Genomic DNA, 18,974 nt, shown 5'->3' on the forward strand with positions numbered 1-18,974 from the left:
CTGGCTAAAACATGTCATAGTCTCCATAATGAGGCTGTCTAGACTTTAAAAAGTATAATAAGATCTTGATGCTGAAATCTGTAGAATGTGACTCTTACAATATCAAATACGAAAATGTTAAGCTTTTACTCTGTCAGGTACCATTCTGGTCCTTTTACGTTATTGCCTCATTTTGTTCTTGTAACTATCCTCTTAGTTAGGTATTTAAATATTATTTTCATGTTCACAAATGGGAAAATAAGTTTAGGAAAACATTGCTATTAAGCAGTGGAACAAAGATTTGAACCCATATGGTCATACACTGAGGACTTTGTAATACAAAATTATAAATAACCATTAAAGGTAGAAACCACTTTTTGCTTGAGGATTGTTGACTGATTCGTGTGTGTGTGTGTGTGTGTGTGTGTGTGTGTGTGTGTGTGTGTGTGTGTTTCACATCTATCAAAAGGTTAATATGGGCCAAGTAGTAGATTATCTCATTCTGTTAACACCCTTCAATGTATGTACCATTATTATTTGCAGATTAGGAGACATGTTTAGGAAGAATCATTTTTTCAGATGCATAAATATGAGGGTAGCCCATTTCATTAGAAAACTGAGTCTAGTAATCTACATTAATACGTTCAAAGACTACATATACCAGTTAGCTTTACTTTATCCCATCCTCATTTGTTGCTCTAGTACAAATGTAGTAAGAAAGGGTATAATGATGTTTTGTGCCAAGACTCCCCTCTCCAACCTCACACCGCCTGCATTAACCAGGAAGAATAACCCAGTATGTATGTCTTATTGAAAATGGGTCAGTATTGTCCCCCATCAAAGGACAGACTTTATTTTTAATTTGTCATTTACTGGTAACATGTTGCTGAAAGGAATTTTTAAGTCTCATTTGATTTTACCATTGGAGTAAAACTCTCCAGATGATGCCATGACATACCTCCTCATCCTTCTGAATTTATACCTATCTTTTTGGATAGGCAATGTCTACACTCACTTCTTAAGACTCCAACTTTTAGAATTTAGAATCTAAGATTCATAATATCCTTTTATAAATGACAACAGTATATGAAGACAAATTTATTTGTGCCCTAAAACCAGCCTACTTGTAAGTCATTACTTTCTGACCAGGGAACATTCTGTGGCCCTTTTTTAAACAAAGCAGAAAATAGTACCTGACTGGTCTTTTTTTTTCCCCCCATTATAGTGTACTTAGTGATGGTGTTATCAACAGAGAATTCATGCAGATTATTGAATCCTAAACTGCCCTTTAAGTTGAGAACAGTATGTGCTTTTGCTCTGAAGGCTAAAAATTTTACGTCCTACCTAGGTTGCTTCCCTAATTTACCAAGTTAATCATGCTCAATGCCAAAAATTCAGCCATGGAGAAATATAAAAAAGAAAACATGATCTCACCATTCAGAGAAACCACTGTTTTTATTGGTAGATAGCCTTCCAACTTCTAAAAATTATATTCTTTTCAGACTAAGAATATGATATACTCTTTTGTAACTTGCCTTTTCAGTTTATAATGTGGGCCTCTTTCTGTCAAGTACATGTAGATCTATATGATAATTTAGAAATGGCTGCATTGTATCCTAGTGTATGTGGGTCCCATCCTTTATTTATCGAATCCCATGATGGACAGATAGACTTTTTACGATTTTCGCTAGTATAAACAATGTTGCAAAGAACATTGATGTACAGCCATCCATATTTATATATTTGTCTGATAATGTGAGGACTGGCTTTATTCCAGTAGACTTAAACATCAGGAAGGGTTCTTTGAGACTTCTTGTATGAGGGATAAGTTGCTAGTCAGTAACCATTTTTTATCATCTAAAGGCTCAGCCTGCACTTGGGTTGTGAATAGATAGATTGCCTTAGAAACTACAATTACAAAGGCACTTCTGTCAGTTATGAATATGACATTGAGAAGCTGTGTTTTAACTCTGTCCTAATTGCTCATATTTAAAGCAACTGCTGACTGGCTTCTACCTTAAGGGACAGTTTATATTTTAAAACAATGGCACTGGCAGCTGCTAAAGTGTCTGTGATATTACCCATACAGGTTGCCTTTGTCCATACAACTGGTTAAATAATTAAGCACAGGCTAGCGTGGGGAACACTACTAATAGGAAGCACCTGTTTATAGTCTCACGGATTGTAAATTGTAGCTTAATATCTTCTCTCCTCAAAATCATAGCCAGTGGGATAGTTCTGTGATCCTGCGAGCTTACATAACCCCAGAGTACCCAGGGCTACTGAAGCTGGGGAGTTGGGCTGATTACTCTCAATCTTCCATCATCAGCAAGAATCAGGTAGCCCAGACCCAAGAGATAGGTTGCACACGTTAAAAACTAAAAGAGTAGATATATAGTCTTAGAATGATTTAGAAACAAAAGCAGATGACAGGTAAATATATTCTAGGTCAGCATATCAGCACCAAAGCTCAGGTAGATCACAAACAACTGCCACAGAAAATGACAGAGGATTGTCCATCATATGATCAAAGTTAGAGAAATGGCTGATGCCTAACGTTCTTAGTCATAGGGATCTCTGTCACACGTGGAATAGAAAGACACAGAGATGACAGGTGGTAGGAATGAATGACCCTGTATCCGCATTGTCATTTAACAGCTAGTTTATCTGCATCAACCCAAATGGTTGCTCAAGCTCTCATCTTGTCAAGTACTCTTGGCCCAGGTCACTGCAATCTCTGTTTGCCTTGATCAGCTCTTCTGCTGCCACTCTTAATAGTGCTAGCTAGGCTTCAACAACAGAACCTAACCAGATGATGCCAGAGGACCTCATTTCTGCTGGGTGGTTTTGTTGTGGGCTTTTTCTGGGTTGTTTGTTTATTTGTTTGTTTTGAAACAAAACTGCTGTCTTCTCTGTAAATCATTCAGGATTGTTTTTTTAAATACCATTAAAACTAAAATCACGTGTTTACGGAAACTACAAATCTGACCAGTTTGGTGCATTCCCTATCATTATTTTCCTCCATGTCCTAGAAAAAAATGGTTAAACATGTATAGAAATTCTGATTCTCCCTTTATACATCCATTGCTTTTCATGTCCCCCAAATAGGAAAAATTTGGTAATTAAAATAGTCAGCAGTATAAGGAACCAGAACTCACTTTTTCTAATCAAAAATTAACAGCTACACTTCTATTTCCTCTTGTTGAAATCCCACCTGTCTGTTAAGGGCTAACTGGGATGAAGTTTTCCCTGACTCCCCAACTTCTACACTCAAAGGATATGATTTTTCTCTTCTCTTAACCTCCATTGTACGTAGACAGTAAGAGGTGCTATAAGAGACATGTAGTTAGTTTCATGTTATAGTTGTTTGTACATTTATCCTTTCCTTCCTAATAACTTATAAGGGTGCTTATTATGGTACTCTGCAGATATTTTATTCAGTAAAAATTTGTGGGTGGATGAAAGGGAGGAAGGGAGCATTTTCTTACCTTTGCCTATATTAATGGCAAATTAATGCCCTGTGTGTAAGCAGTATAGTGGAAGGTGAATTTGCAGGACCAGTTCCTGATTCATTGCTAAGGATTGGATTATTACTTAATCAACAGACAGTTTTTGAGAAACCACTGTGTGTAACCCACTGTGATAGACACCTGAGCGGTTCTGTTACAGTTTGTGTAGTTTCTGCTGGTTTGCTCTTTAACGTAAGTTTCACATATCTAATATACTTGGAGCTTTTCCAACTATTTTCTAACATTATTCACATTTTTATTTGTCGCCCTTTCCCGTATTTTCCAGATAGGCCGGCATTGTCATCAGACTTTCAACCTCGTAGAAAATTTGTCTTAGGGCCCGATTGCATTTCCTAGTGAAGAAGCGAACATAATGCATGGCCAATAAATAAAACCAAGGACATTTTAAAAAATCCTGTTCATTAGCTTTGACATTGAGTCCAAAGATAATCGATGGCAAGGTCTGTGGCAGTTGAAATACTGAATATACTGATTTTATTTTTTCTGTGCCATACTTTTCCAAAATCCCTTGAAATACTCAAGTTATCAATTAGGTAAATACTAGTCATTTAAAATCCCAAGAGGTTGGTTGTACATGTTATGAAAATATCATGTTTATGACAGATAAAAGTAAGCATTGCATATTTTCTACATTTGTAGCTTAACATGGATTAAGTTTTTAATGCCTTGAAGTAATATTATTGTACTATGTGGTTTTACTTTTATCACGTATTTCAGTCTTCTTAAAGTTGCTATAATTGAGTTTGTTTGATAATGTACCTTTATATTACTACGAGACTTGATAGTTTGCAAAATATGAGGTTCATAATAGAGATAGTCAAGTTACTACCAGGCAGGGAGGATAAGAAGAAAGTGAAATATAGAAAAGTGATTTAATCTCACTACTGCAGTTTTGTAAAATATAATTTGTTTTTCCCCAGCACAGCAGAGTTTCATGCTGATAACAAGCTACTGAATTAATAATAATAAATCCATTGCAACTATTGAGACTTTTCCTTTAATAACATAACAAATGCTGAGCATTAAGAAAAAGAAAGGCATTCTTTGTACAGATGTTACCTAGAGCAGATCTACATCCCCAAGCATAGGAAAAATGCCATCATACCCTGAGCAATATCAATGTGAAAATAATTTGTGCATCTCAATTAGAATACTGTATTTTCTACACAAAGGCATGCTGTTTCCTGGAACACATTTGCTTATTTTCCAATTGGAAAGATATTTAGGGGTCTATTTTGTTATCATTACATGTGCTTAACTCCAATTACAGTTAATGGGAGTTGTGTGTCTATAGTCACAGTAGCCTCTGAACTACTTTAACATTATTGCTTTCCATTACCATCCTCGTTAAAATAACTTTCATCTCTTCTGCTGACCTGAACTACCATGGTAATCTGGGTTTCTGTTTTCTTTGCGTGGATTTATTTGCATGTAATGAAGGATATAGATTACATAACATGGCCTGTTTCTAGTTTTGAAAACATTACGATGTCACTGAGATTAGAATAGGGTTAGAACTATTTAAGTAGAGGTAATGGGTTGGCTTCTAGGCATGCATTTTTGCACTAGCACCCTGTGTATACAATTCTGTTGGAATAAAATAATTTAATATATTTTATCACCTGTGGTATCTAGTGGAAACCAAATTTGTAAAACGTATAAAATATATGAGAAAATAAGGTTTACAAGCTAGAAGCACTACACTTTATCAACAACAAAACTATACATTTAATTCCAATTATTCAAAATTTTGATGAAGCAAAAATAATGAGAATAAGTGTATTACAAAATCTCTAAGTAGAATTGGTGATGCTCTTTTCCTTAGTGCTGGCCTGTGCTGTATTTTCAGAAGAAAAGTGGTTAGCCAGCAGGAAAAAAAAAAAAAAAAAGTGTCAGAAGACAGGGAAAGAGGCTTATTAAGTCTTTAAGAAAATGAAGAACCTGAGGAGAACTCTTAAAAACATCGTTAGGGACTTTAGAGTCACTTGACTCATTGGCACTCAGGAAATAGACATCTGCCTAGCCTTACTAGGATAGCCTAGTTAGTACCTATTGGGTTTGTTTGTCAAACTGTATTGTTTTCAAGTTGTTTTGTGATTATAGCATGATGTAGAGTTCTAAAATGTACCCTAAAAATACATGTTTGAAATGAAAATATAAATTATAGAGGATTATCTCCACTAGGTATTAAAACATATTATGAGACAAATAATGAAATCAGAAGTCATTGGCACAAAAATAGTTGGAAAAATACTTAAGTCAATGGAACAGAAATGTACCCTAGTATAGATAATTTAATATATAAAAAAGAAATATCATAGGGTTTCCCTGGTGGCACAGTGGTTAAGAATCCGCCTGCCAACGCAGGGGACACAGGTTCAAGCCCTGGTCTGGGAAGATCCCACATGCCGCGGAGCAACTAAGCCCGTGTGCCACAACTACTGAGCCCACGCGCCTAGAGCCTGTGCTCCGCAACAAGAGAAGCCACCGCAATGAGAAGCCCGTGCGCCGCAATGAGGAGTAGCCCCCCACTCACCACAACTAGAGAAAGCCCGCGTGCAGCAACAAAGACTCAACACAGCCAAAAATAAATAAATTAAATAAATAAATGTATATTAACACACACACACACACAAATCTTTAAAAAAAAACAACAAAAAAAGAAATATCATGAATCAATGTAGAAATTCATGATTATTCAACAGATGATGCTGGAACAACCCATTTCCTCTTTGCAAGGAAAAAAGCAAGCAAGCAAGCAATGTGGAAACTTACCTGACATTGTACAACAAAATAAATTCTAGATCATTTAAATAAGTGTTAGAAAAAATCAAACCTTAAAGGAGAAGAGATATCAGGACTTCCCTGGTGGCGCAGTGGTTAAGAATCTGCCTGCCAATGCAGGGGACACGGGTTCGAGCCCTGGTCCTGGAGGATCCCACATGCCGCAGAGCAACTAAGCCCGTGCGCCACAACTACTGAGCCTGCGCTCTAGAGCCTGCAAGGCACAACTACTGAGCCCGCATGCCACAACTACTGAAGCCTGCGTGCCTAGATCCCGTGCTCCGCAGCAAAGAGAAGCCACCGCAATGAGAAGCCCGCACACCACAACGAAGAGTAACCCCCGCTCACCACAACTAGAGAAAGCCCGTGTACGTAGCAATGAAGACCCAACGTGGCCAAAAATAAATAAATAAATAAATAGATACATTTTAAAAAAAGAAGAAGAAGAAGAGATATAGTTGAATGTTTATCAAATGTCTCTGGCTAGAGAAAGACTTCCTAAGGTTAACAATAAAGGAATGGATCACAGTGTAAAAGATCGATCAATTTATTGGGCAAGGGATATGACCAGCATTTAAAGGAAGAAATATAAATGGATAATAATATATGAAAATTTTCACTTTACTGAGATTTGAAGAAGGGCCAAAAGAATCAGATGCCGTTAGTCACTTTTCATATTAGCACATTTTTAAAAAATTAATACCCAACAATAAGACAGACAAATTCATTTACTTACTGCCAATTGGGTTTAAATTAATACAAGTATTCTGGAATACAATTTGGACTTAATTTTGCATACCTAACAATGCCACTTCTACACATGATGTATATAATAATATATAAACTACAAGGATATTCATTGCAAGGCTTTGTATAATAGCAAAAACTTGGAAGCAACCTACATGTCCAACAGTAGAGAAATGGTTAACCAAATTGTGACATATTTATATAAAAAGAAGAGTATGTGGCCATTAAAAATCATGTTTTCAATATCATGTTTCAGAAGTTTAATGACATGGAAAATTTCTACAATAAAATGTTAAATGAAAAAGTAGAACACCAATTTGAATATATAGTTCGAGCTCAACTTTTTTTTTTTTTTAAAGACATTATTCTGTAAGTGAAGAGAACGAATCTAGTCAACAAACTGGCTGTCCTCCACCAAGAGGCTAGGCCCAAGCCTAATTCTGTTGCCACTTTCCTTCCAGTCGTTTCTAGTGAGTGAGAAACTGTATCAAGTCAGGATCCCCAAAAGCACAGAAAAAAACATAAACCGTTTTGGAATCATGGGACAGAAGGGAAAAAAGATGTAAGTTCATATGATATGATTTCACTATAACAGTCTAAAATAATTATCTTTCATCAGTGTTTGGCATACAAATAGCTACTCAATAGACATTTCCCAAAGCAACCTAAAGTTTTCTTGGTTTTCTTAGCCTGAGCTGTGCAAACCCCATCCTCTGTTTGCTCTTTTTGCTGGAAACAATGCCTGTCCATTGATGGTCAATCTGCCACACCATCATTTTTGAAGAGTTTTGGAGAAAAGAAAGCTCACAGTAAATTGCAGAGGCTTTCTTTTCCTTTGTTTTCTAGCCAACTAATTATCATTAAAACGGGATGTTTTGTAGCACAATGTGCAGTATATGCCAGGCACACTTTTATTTTATGTTACCCTATTGGGAGGGTATAGTTGCATTGTGTTAGGTCAACGTTGATACATCTAACGTGCCTATGAAGCACCAGGAAGGAAACAGTTCTTCCATAGACAACAGATGGATGCCTAGCCTGGGGGGAAATGAATAATGGACATGGTCTTTTTATCACATGTTTTCAATCTCAACTTGACCTACTCATGCAATATACAACACACAGCTCTGTACCTTTGGCATACACTCACTTTATTAGAGGAGTAATTAAACGTTCCCAGGTTACATTCCACAGGCTTGAGTCCTTTGGTCTATCTCACACCACGTTTTGTTTAAGCTTTATCTATGATATGCTTATTCCTCAGTTATCTCACTTTGACAAAGTTTTCAGTAGGAAGGAAATTAGCAGTGTAGATTTAGGTATGATCTGAAATTTTGTGACATTCAGATATTTCATGGATGATGTGCTTTGTACATAGTTGTTGAATAAATGATTGCATGAATGAATTTTAGAGCAATACAATAACAGGTTTAATCTATTCACTCAGGACTCCATTGGGAAGGTTTTGAGATGAATGCCAAATCAATTTATGCTCAGAAAAAGCATAAAGCTTCTTGCTCTTATGACAGTGGAGAAAGGCTTGAAAGTGGTTTGAGCTGGTTAACCTGATATTCACAATGTGCAGAATCATGTCACAGCTGGACCATGTATTTATATTCTCTTTTTGTGACAGATTGGCATATTGTTTTAGGTTTGGTCACCCCTCCTCCATGGACTGCACATTTTCATGTAACTATTCCCCTCTCTTCAATTTCACACTATGACCAGGTTACTGTCCGTAACGTCAGAATCTTTTCACCTTCACATAGGGCATCAAGCCTTTGGTGACCAAAAAGAATCTGATAGGGTATGTATGCCCAACTATGGTGGATTTAGAGGGTACATCTTGGGATGGACATCTCAGGCTCTACTGTTGCATTAATCCTTGTGTTTACAAACAATAGAATCCCTTAATGAATTCTTAGACCATGAGGATACATTGGACTCTCTAGGCTTTCTTATTCACTGTGTTACCTCATGCATTCAGAAAATGGAAACAGAGGAACATTATGACAAATCATGTTCCCCCAACCTCTGATGAAATGTATTTTCCTATATCTCATTGCACAATATCCCCAACAAGTATACACACATAGCCTGATGCCTCCCCCATCTTCCTCTCTTTCATTTCCAAAAACACAACAAGGCAAATTGGAAAGGGAAGCCACTACTTATTAACAAAGCCCTCCACATCACCTCAGGTAAATACATATTTTTTAAACTATTGACTTTTTGGAGGAGAGACTCCTATGTTTTTCCATCTAAGCTATTCTAGTATCAGTAGTGTTGGGAGAATAAGACTGGGTAGAAAAGTGGATTTGGTTCAGTCTGGGGCTCCTGGAGCTCTCAAATCATATCACATGGGCACCTGCCTCCTTCACCTGTTTCCAAATAGGAAGTGCAATCACTCTCACAATCACCCAAAATACTCCATCACCCCAACAGCAATAATAACTAGCATTTGCTCTTTTCTCATAAATTTGATGCCAACCATGTGTCCTGACCTTATGAGGGTCAAACCACTGATCTTTTACCCATTAGTATTTAATGCTATAAATATAGAAGTTGTATTTTTAAATATTCAATGATTCTCAATCTCTGCCTCAAAGAAGGCATGAATCCAAGTATGAAAATTGCTATCATTAGATTGCGAGCTATTAGACTGTGAGAAGAGATGAATATTTATATTCATATATATCCATATTATATATACATATAACATATTATCATCCAAATTGCACTTCTACCTGATCCATACAGCTCTAGAGTATAAATATATTTTGTACCTAAAATAGTTTTAAAATACATACAGAGAATCGTAAATAAATCACAAAAACCCAGAGCATTCATTGCTGGCATTGTTTCTTTTCTCTTCTTTTTAACATCTTTATTGGAGTATAATTACTTTACAATGTTATGTTAGTTTCTGCTGTATAACAAAGTGAATCAGCTATATATATACATATATCCCCATATCCCCTCCCTCTTGCATCTCCCCCCCACCCTCCCAATCCCACCCCTCTAGGTGGTCACAAAGCACCAAGCTGATCTCCCCGTGTGATGTAGCTGCTTCCCACTAGCTATCTATTTTACATTTAGTAGTGTATATATGTCAGTGCTACTCTCTCACTTCGTCCCAGCTTACCCTTCCCCCTCCCCGTGTCCTCAAGTCCATTCTTTACATCTGCGTCTTTATTCCTGCCCTGCCCCTAGGTTCATTAAAACCCTTTTTTTTAGATTCCATATATATGTGTTAGCATACGGTATTTGCTTCTGACTTACTTCACTCTGTATGACAGACTCTAGGTCCATCCACCTCACTACAAATAACTCAATTTCATTTCTTTTTATGGCTGAGTAATATTCCCTTGTATATATGTGCCATATCTTCTTTATCCATTCATCTGTCAATGGACACTTAGGTTGCTTCCATGTCCTGGCTATTGTAAATAAAGCTGCAATGAACATTGTGGTACATGACCCTTTTTGAACTATGGTTTTCTCAGGGTATATGCCCAGTAGTGGGATTGCTGGGTCGTATGGTAGTCCTATTTTTAGTTTTTTAAGGAACCTCCATACTGTTCTCCATAGTGGCTGTATCATTTACATTCCCACCAACAGTGCAAGAGGGTTCCATCTCATCCACATCCTCTCCAGCATTTATTGTTTGTAGATTTTTTGATGATGGCCATTCTGACCGGTGTGAGGTGATACCTCATTGTGGTTTTGATTTCCATTTCTCTAATGATTAGTGATGTTGAGCATCCTTTCATGTGTTTGTTGGCAACCTGTATGTCTTCTTAGGAGAAATGTATATTTGGTCTTCTGCCCATTTTTGGATTGGGTTGTTTGTTTTTTTGATATTGAGCTGCATGAGCTGCTTGTATATTTTGGAGATTAATCCTTTGTCAGTTGCTTCGTTTGCAAATATTTTCTCCCATTCTGAGGGTTGTCTTTTGGTCTTGTTTATGGTCTCCTTTGCTGTGCAAAAGCTTTTAAGTTTCATTAGGTCCCATTTGTTTATTTTTGTTTTTATTTTCATTACTCTAGGAGCTGGGTCAAAAAGGATCTTGCTGTGATTTATGTCATACAGTGTTCTGCCTATGTTTTCCTCTAAGAGTTTGATGGTGTCTGGCCTTACATTTAGGTCTTTAATCCATTTTGAGTTTATTTTTATGTATGGTGCTCAGGAGTGTACTAATTTCATTCTTTTACATGTAGCTGTCCAGTTTTCCCAGCACCACTTATTGAAGAAGCTGTCTTTTCTCCATTGTATATTCTTGCCTCCTTTATCAAAAATAAGGTGACCATATGTGCATGGTTTTATCTCTGGGCTTTCTATCCTGTTCCATTGATCTATATTTCTGTTTTTGTGCCAGTACCATACTGTCTTGATTACTGTAGCTTTGTAGTATAGTCTGAAGTCAGGGAGCCTGATTCCTCCAGGTCCATTTTTCTTTCTCAACACTGCTTTTACTATTTGGGGTCTTTTGTGTTTCCATACAAATTGTGAAATTTTTTGTTCTAGTTCTGTGAAAAATGCCATTGGTAGTTTGATAGAGATTGCATTGAATCTGTACATTGCTTTGGGTAGTATATTTTCACATTGTTGATTCTTCCAATCCAAGAACATGGTATATCTCTTCCTCCATTTGTATCTTTAATTTCTTTCATCAGTGTCTTATAGTTTTCTGCATACAGGTCTTTTGTCTCCTTAGGTAGGTTTATTCCGAGGTATTGCATTCTTTTTGTTGCAGTGGTAAATGGGAGTGTTTCCTTAATTTCTCTTTCAGATTTTTCATCGTTAGTGTATAGGAATGCCAGAGATTTCTGTGCATTAATTTTGTATCCTGCTACTTTACCAAATTCATTGATTAGCTCTAGTAGTTTTCTGGTAACATCTTTAGGATTCTCTGTGTATAGTATCGTCATCTGCAAACAGTGACAGTTTTACGTCTTCTTTTCCAATTTGGATTCATTTTACTTCTTTTTCTTCTCTGATTGCCATGGCTAAAACTTCCAAAACTATGTTGAATAATAGTGGTGAGAGTGGGCAACCTTGCCTTGTTCCTGATCTTAGAGAAAATGGTTTCAGTTTTTCACCATTGAGAATGATGTTGGCTGTGGGTTTGTCGTATATGGCCTTTATTATGTTGAGGAAGTTTCCCTCTATGCCTACTTTCTGGAGAGTTTTTATCATAAAAGGGTGTTGAATATTGTCGAAGCTTTTTCTGTATCTACTGAGATGATCATATGGTTTTCATCCTTCAGTTTGTTGATATGGTGTATCACATTGATTGCTTTTCGTATATTGAAGAATCCTTTCATTCCTGGGATAAAACCCACTTAATCATGGTGTATGATCCTTTTAATGTGCTGTTGGATTCTGTTTGCTTGTGTTTTGTTGAGGATATTTGCACCTATGTTCATCAGTAATATTGGCCTGCAGTTTTTTTTGTGTGTGACATCTTTGTCTGGGTTTGGTGTAAGGGTGATGGTGGCCTTGTAGAATGAGTTTGGGAGTGTTCCTCCCTCTGCTATATTTTGGAAGAGTTTGAGAAGGGTAGGTGTTAGCTCTTCTCTAAATGTTTGATAGAATTCGCCTGTGAAGCCATCTGATCCTGGGCTTTTGTTTGTTGGAAGCTTCTTAATGACAGTTTCAATTTCAGTGCTTGTGATTGGTCTGTTTATATTTTCTGTTTCTTCCTGGTTCAGTCTCAGAAGGTTGTGCTTTTTTCAGAATTTGTCCATTTCTTCCAGGTTGTCCATTTTATTGGCATAGAGTTGCTTGTAGTAATCTCTCATAATCCTTTGTATTTCTGCAGTGTCAGTTGTTACTTCTCCTTTTTCATTTCAAATTCTGTTGATTTGAGTCTTCTCCCTTTTTTTTTTTTGATGAGTCTGGCTAATGGTTTATCAATTTTGTTTATCTTCTCACAGAACCAGCTATTAGTTTTATTGGTCTTTGCCTTTGTTTCTATCATTTCTTTTTCATGTATTTCTGATGTGATCTTTATGATTTCTTTCCATCTGCTAACTTTGGGGGTTTTTTTGTTCTTCTTTCTCTAATTGCTTCAGGTGTAAGGTTAGGTTGTTTATTTGAGATGTTTCTTCTTTCTTGAGGTAGGATTGTATTGCTATAAACTTTCCTCTTAGAACTGCTTTTGCTGCATCCCGTAGGTTTTGGGTCATCGTGTTTTCATTGGCATTTGTCTCTAGGTATTTTTTGATTTCCTCTTTGATTTCTTCAGTGATCTCTTGGTTATTTAGTAGTGTATTGTTTAGCCTCCATGTGTTTGTATTTTTTACAAATTTTTTCCTGTAACTGATATCTAGTCTCATAGCATTGTGGTTGGAAAAGGTACTTGATACAATTTCAATTTTCTTAAATTTACCAAGGCTTGATTTGTGACCCAAGATATGATCTATCCTGAAGAATGCTCCATGAGTACTTGAGAAGAAAGTGTATTCTGTTGTTTTTGGATGGAATGTCCTATAAATACCAATGAAGTCCCTCTTGTTTAATGTGTCATTTAAAGCTTGTGTTTCCTTATTTATTTCATTTTGGATGATCTGTCCATTGGTGAAAGTGGGGTGTTAAAGTCCCCTACTATGATTGTGTTCCTGTCGATTTCCCCTTTTATGACTGTTAGCATTTGCCTTATGTATTGTGGTGCTCCTGTGTTGGGTGCATAAATATTTACAATTGTTGTATCTTCTTCTTGGATTGATCCCTTGATCATTATGTAGTGTCCTTCTTTGTCTCTTGTAATAGTCTTTATTTTAAAGTCTATTTTCTCTGATATGAGAATTGCTACTCCAGCTTTCTTTGATTTCCATTTGCATGGAATATCTTTTTCCGTCCCCTCACTTTCAGTCTGTATGTGTCCCTAGGTCTGAAGTGGGTCTCTTGTAGACAGCGTATATACGGGTCTTGTTTTTGTATCCATTCTGCCAGTCTATGTCTTTTGGTTGGAGCATTTAATCCATTTTCATTTAAGGTAATTATCAATATGTATGTTCCTATTACCATTTTCTTAATTGTTTTGGGTTTGTTTTTGTAGGCCTTTTCCTCCTCTTGTGTTTCCTGCTTAGAAAAGTTCCTTTAGCATTTGTTGTAAATCTGGTTTGGTGGTGCTGAATTCTCTTAACTTTTGCTTGTCTGTAAGGTTTTTAATTTCTCCATCAAGCCTGAATGAGATCCTTGCTGAATAGAGTAATCTTGGTTGTAGTTTTTTCCCTTTCTTCACTTTAAATATGTCCTGCCGCTTCCTTCTGGCTTGCAGAGTTTGAGCTGAAAGATCAGCTCTTAACCTTGTGGGGATTCTCTTGTATGTTATTTGTTGTTTTTCCCCTGCTGCTTTTAATATTTTTTCTTTGTATTTAATTTTTGATAGTTTGATTAATATGTGTCTTGACCTGTTTCTACTTGGATTTATCCTGTATGGGACTCTCTGTGCTTCCTGGACTTGACTGACTATTTCCTTTCCCATGTTAGGGGGAAGTTTTCAACTATAATCTCTTCAAATATTTTCTCAGTCCCTTTCTTTTTCTCTCTTCTTCTGAGACCCCTTTAAGTTGAATGTTGGTGCATTTAATGTTGTCCCAGAGGTCTCTGAGACCCGTCCTCAATCTTTTCATTCTTTTTTCTTTATTCTGCTCTGTGGTCGTTATTTCCACTATTTTATCTTCCAGGTCACTTATCCGTTCTTCTGCCTCAGTTATTCTGCTATTGATTCCTTCTAGAGAATTTTTAATTTCATTTATTGTGTTGTTCATCATTGTTTGTTTGCTCTTTAGTTCTTCTATGTCCTTTTTAAACGTTTCTTGTATTTTCTCCATTCTATTTCCAAGATTTTGGATCATCTTTACTACCATTATTCTGAATTCTTTTTCAGGTAGACTGCCTATTTCCTCTTCATTTGTTTAGTCTGGTGGGTTTTTTTACCTTGCTCCTTCATGTGCTGTGTATTTCTCTGTCTTGTCATTTTGGTTAACTTACTGTGTTTGGGGTCTCCTTTTCACAGGCTGCAGGTTCGTAGTTCCCGTTGTTTTTGGTGTCTGCCCCCAGTGGCTAAGGTTGGTTCAGTGAGTTGTGTAGGCTTCCTGGTGGAGGGGACTGGTGCCTGTGTTCGGGTGGATGAGGCTGGATCTTGTCTTTCTGGTGGGCAGGACCGCGTCCGGTGTTGTGCTTTGGGGTGTCTGTGAGCTTATTATGATTTTAGGCAGCCTCTCTGCTAATGGGTGGGGTTGTGTTCCTGTCTTGCTAGTTGTTTGGCATGGGGCATCCAGCACTGGAGCTTGCTGGCCATTGGGTGGAGGTGGGTCTTAGCATTGAGGCGGAGTTCTCTGGGAGAGCTCTCGCTGATTGATATTATGGGAGGCCAAGAGGTTTCTGGTGTCCAATGTCCTGAACTCGGCTCTGCCACCTCAGAGGCTCCGGCCTGACACTAGGCCAGAGCACCGAGACCCTGTCAGCCACACAGCTTGGAAGAAAAAGGGAAAAAAAAAGAAAGAAACATTAAAAATAATTTTAAAATTCTTTTAATTATTAAAATAAAAAATAAAAAAAAGAAAAGAGCAACCAAACCAATAAACAAATCCACCAATGATAACAAGCACTAAAAACTAAGTTAAGATAAACATAAAAAAGCAGAAACAGGGGCTTCCCTGGTGGCGCAGTGGTTGAGAATCTGGCTGCCAATGCAGGGGACACGGGTTCGAGCCCTGATCTGGGAAGATCCCACATGCTGCCGAGCAGCTAGGCCCAGGAGCCGCAATTACTGAGCCTGCGCATCTGGAGCCTGTGCTCCGCAACAGGAGAGGCCGCGATAGTGAGAGGCCCGCGCACCGTGATGAAGAGTGGCCCCCACTTGCCGCAACTAGAGAAAGCCCTCGCACAGAAAACGAAGACCCAACACAGCCATAAATAAATGAATAAATAAATAAATAAATAAAATTTAAAAAAAATAGTATTACCTAAAAAAAAAAAAAAGCAGAAACAAATCAGTCACAGACCGCAAACCCCAAGTCTACAGTTGCTCCCAAAGTCCACCGCCTCAATTTTGGGACAATTCATTGTCTATTCAGGTATTCCACATATGCAAGTACATCAAGTTGATTATGGGGATTTAATCTGCTGCCTCTGAGACTGCCTGGAGAAATGTCCTTTTCTGTTCTTTGTTCGCACAGCTCCTGGGGTTCAGCTTTGGTTTTGGCCCCATCTCTGCGTGTACATTGCCCTCAGGCATCTGTTCCCTGCCCAGACAGGAGGGGGTTAAAGCAGCAGCTGATGAGGATGCTCTTGCTCATTCAGACCAGGGAGAGGGAGGGGTACGGTAGTCATAATTGGAATGTGGGGCGAGCCTGCAGCGACAGAGGCTGCCGTGACTTTGTAAAAGCCTGAGGCGTGCTTGTGTGTTTTTCCAGGGAAGTTGTCCCTGGATCACGGAACCCTGACATAGGCGGGCTGCACAGGCTCCTGGGGTGGGGGGGCTGTGGATAGTGACCCGTGCTCGCACACAGGCTTCTTGGTGGCAGCAGCAGCAGCCTTAGCGTTTCATGCCCGTCTCTGGTGTCCGCGCTGATAGCTGCGTGGCCATGGCTCGCGGCTGTCTTTGAAGCTCATTTAGGTGGTGTTCTGAATCTCCTCTCCTCGCGTACTGCGAAACAATGATTTCTTGCCTCTTAGGCAGTTCCATACTTTTTCCCAGATTCCCTCCCAGTTAGATGTGGTGCGCTAGCCTCCTTCAGGACTTCAGCCCCAGTCCTCTCCCTGGGGTCTGACCTCCGAAGCCCGAGCCTCAGCTCCCAGCCCCCACCCTCCCTGGTGGGTGAGCCGACAAGTCTCTCAGGCCGGTGAGTGATCGTTGGCAGTGATCCTCTGTGCGGGAATCTCTCCGCTTTGCCCTCTGCACCCCTGTTGCTGTGCTCTCCTCCATGGCTCCGAAGCTTCCTCCCCACCCACCCCCCCGTCCTCGCCAGTGAAGGGTCTTCCTGGTGTGTGGAAACCTTTCCTCCTTCACAGCTCCCTCCCAGATGTGCAGGTCCCGTCCCTATTCTTTTGTCTCTGTTTTTTCTTTTTTCTTTTGCCCTACCCAGGTACGTGGGGAGTTTCTTGCCTTTGGGGAAGTCTGAGGTCTTCTGCCAGCGTTCAGTAGGTGTTCTGTAGGAGTTGTTCCACATGTAGATGTATTTTTGATGTATTTGTGGGGAGGAAGGTGATCTCCACGTCTTACTCCTACGCCATCTTGAAGGTCCCCCACTGCCATTGTTTCTAGTGTCATTTACTCATAAACAATTTTGGAGGTTGACATTTCGAAAATACAAGTGTTGGCCTTTCAGGATTGCTTCTACTTATAATTATCGCATATACATAGGTACCAATTAGGTACCAAAAAAATTTAAAGAGAGAGAGAGACAAAGAGAAGGAAGGGAGGGAGAGAGGGAGAGGGAGAGAGGAAGGGACAAAATATAGAATAATTCTCTTTTGTGTATGCCAAGAGCTGGATTTGGGCCGTCAACCAGTGTTTATCCTGCCTTCCAAAAGCTTCAGTGTCCGTTCCCCAGTTCATTTTGACTTGAAAGTTTATTTTCTCACACCAGATGCTACCAAGAAAGTTGCAGGTTGATGTGAATCCTGTCATCACTTCATTTACTGCTGCAAGGCTAGGTTTTTGTATGTGGTATGTCTCTTGAATCCAGTGGGCAGTGAGTGGTGGTATGGGGTACCAATAGCATTCCTGGAGTGAGTGGTAATGCCAGCTGACCTTAGTGTGTAGGACCACCAAGGCACAAGCCTTTTTTTCTGAGCTGGGACAATCCTCTGTGAATGGTACCATCATTCTCATATCTGATAGCTTTAACACTGAATACCTAAATGCTAGCAATGCAATGGTAGCCATCATATTATAATCTAATTTGTAAATGTCTTCTAAGAAGTCCCAAACCAATCTGTATGCAAACCAGTGACATCTAAGTAATAAGCCCTTTATCTAGGAATGTTATCTTTACATTTTTAGCTGAATTGTGATCCATATCACAAACTAAATAATGGATTTTTTAATGGTATCTTTAAAAGGATGCCCAAATAATCCATCACTCAGATATATCTCTGAATAGAGAAAATATCTCTTTCTTTCTCACCTCTCAGTGATATTATTGCATTATAAGGCACTTTGAGCTTATGGCTGGTTGGTTCAGTGCACTCATTCTGTGGTGTTAATGAGGCCAAGGTTATGGAGGCCAGTTAGCTTTTGCTCTGTGTACTGACCATAGACTACCCGGAATCACTCAAGAAACACTAGCACAGATGAGAAAGATCCCATGGCAAAACCTCAACATTTCTCACGGTCCATCCTCCCCATGGGACAGGCAGAATGTGTTCCTTGGGTATGATCTTAGGGAGGAAATGAGTAGGAGCCTGGGAGGCCCCAACATCTACCTCTGAACAAAGCAGGCCTGACATTTAGGCGTTAACTTTGCATTATAATCCCCTGTCATACCATTGATTTGCTGTGTAACCTTCATCACTAAAGCAGGGATAATAGGATAGAATGAAATGCGCTTACCTCCTGGGGATGTTGTGTGAATTAGCAAATTAACGAGTGTAAGTAAGTAAGTGCTGGTAGTTGTCATTATTTCTAGGCACCTAGTCTCATTCTAAATAGAGAATCTAAGTGCATTATGCTTTTGTCAGAAAGGGATTTTCACCGACATCAATTGCATTTAAGCTGAGCATAAAACAGAGGTGATAATAACATAGTAGTGATCATCACAATGCAGAACTGTAAACCTTTTTCCTATTAAAGCTAAAACTATTTTCAGCAACTTTCAATGCTTTTAAACTTTGCTTTCCAAGCTTTGTGCCAAGAGTTCTCTCTACAGTGATTATTTTTCCTGTGACGGGTGAGGGGAATGGGACCTATTCATTAT

The 18,974-nt window shown here is 38.6% G+C and overlaps 1 protein-coding gene across 5 annotated transcripts in view; it reads left to right on the forward strand.

Annotated features, from left to right (window-relative positions):
* The window catches only part of DIAPH2 (diaphanous related formin 2), an 860,940-nt gene that overhangs the window by 836,067 nt on the left and 5,899 nt on the right, over positions 1-18,974 (forward strand). The gene's annotated exons all lie outside the window — the stretch shown is intronic.

This window comes from Balaenoptera borealis (assembly GCF_965194805.1).
Source record: "Balaenoptera borealis genome assembly, chromosome: X".
In the NCBI taxonomy this organism is placed as follows: domain Eukaryota; kingdom Metazoa; phylum Chordata; class Mammalia; order Artiodactyla; family Balaenopteridae; genus Balaenoptera; species Balaenoptera borealis.